This window comes from Hordeum vulgare, chromosome 6H, assembly GCF_904849725.1.
Source record: "Hordeum vulgare subsp. vulgare chromosome 6H, MorexV3_pseudomolecules_assembly, whole genome shotgun sequence".
NCBI lineage: Eukaryota > Viridiplantae > Streptophyta > Magnoliopsida > Poales > Poaceae > Hordeum > Hordeum vulgare.
The window spans coordinates 43964622-43966343 of NC_058523.1; the positions used below are offsets into that span (position 1 = coordinate 43964622).

The 1722-nt window shown below is 44.6% G+C and overlaps 1 pseudogene; it reads right to left on the reverse strand.

The window, feature by feature from the left end:
- Nucleotides 1-207: 207 nt before the first annotated feature.
- On the reverse strand, nucleotides 208-926 carry LOC123405037 (annotated as a pseudogene).
- Between the last annotated feature and the right edge of the window lie 796 nt (nucleotides 927-1722).

Sequence of the window (1722 nt, forward strand, 5' to 3'; positions counted from 1 at the left end):
CCTTTCTATAAAAAGAAGGATCACTGTGAAAACATTAAACTTTCAGTATGTAAGGCCTTAATGACATAATCATAAGCAGGAACCCACTGTGAACTTTCAGTATGAAACATTGACTCAATAGTGTGCATCAGCCTGGAATGAATATCTATCAGAAGAGTAGAAGTGTCTATCATACACCGCAAATTATACATACTGTATCTATCAGCATTATTTAGTTCTGAATGTTCTATCCAAGAAGAACAGCACTGATGCAAATTTGAAATGCAACAATTTTCTCTGCTGATCAAGAGGGTTCACAATGTGGTAGTACTTGATGGCCTGGTACTCCGAGTCGGGGATGCCGAGGTGCTCGCTGTCGATGTCCATGAGCTTCATCTCGAAGTCGGCAATCTTATCCTGATCTGTCCATCCATCCATCCATCCAGATCGGGGTCACCGACGTAACCACAAGGAGCAAAGGGGAGAAAATAGATCGAGTGCGGGGGGGGGGGGGGGGGTCGCTTACTTGACGACTCGAACATGAAGGTGACGGTGTCGGAGCCGTCGTCGGCCTTGATTGTGATGATGTCGTTGCTACCGGCTCAGCGGAGCATCTTGGCCATGTTGTCGAGGTTCATGCCCATGGAGAGGTTGCGGTCGCAGCGGTAGTGCTCGAAGCCCTCGGAGCGCAGGAGGAGGGCGACGAGCGTGACGTGAGAGGAGTCCATGGCCTGCAGCGAGAACCCGGTGCCGGAGCAGTCGAAGTTGGCGTCCGTCACCAGCTCCATATTCAAGCAAGTAGTAGTACCATAGTAGGCTGCACACACATTCAAACAACTAGAGAAGCACAACATGAAAAAGTAAACTGTTGAGATCAGTGACTACAACTACTGAAACGAAGCGATTCAACCATCAGGAAAACGAAGCACAACTACTGCTTGCAAAACAGAAACAAAACCACGACCCATTTTTCTCAAAACAAATACAGCAACCGCGATGAGATTAAGAGCCACCAAGCCCGATCGTGGAGCATGCGCCGAGAATGGTCAGCATCCATGTTCATAAAATGAAATCAGATGGTCAGCATCCATGTTCAAAAACTAGCAAAACAAAAAATCAGCTGCTACCTGAACTTGTTTTGACTTGGTACTGATTAAACCACTTTTCAGTTTCTTCTTCACTTGGATTGCAGGATTGTAAATCTGCAGATATATTATCTATGAGAAAGACAACTCAAGAGAATATGTCATTCAAATAAGAGGGGGAGTTGAAGGTTGTCTTAGTTGGCTTCACCTCACGTCTCACAGGCCCAAAATTTAACATGACTGTATGATTACAGTAATAAGGACTGAAACCTTTTAGTTGGTCAAAAACTGAAACACGACGGCAAGCGGCACCATGAGAATTCAGAACTAATAGCCAAATGCATTCTCAGAGGTTTTGGTATGCATAAATCTGTGAGACATCGAAATGGCGTGCGAAACCATGGTAGGCGCATATCCGAATGGATACTGAGAGCTCCTCGTAACAACATGATTTGTTCTCATTTGCGCTCTCCTGTAACCACGCTGCATCAAAATGTCATCCTTAACTCCTTGATGCATGGAAACCAGTTGATAAATGAGCTACGCTATGTCAAAATAAGCTTATTTCATTTTTTGGTCATTTCTTGATGTATAGGAATCACAAATGAACATGCATATGCTACTATGCTTGAACACGAGGAAGCAAGATGGGCTCTAA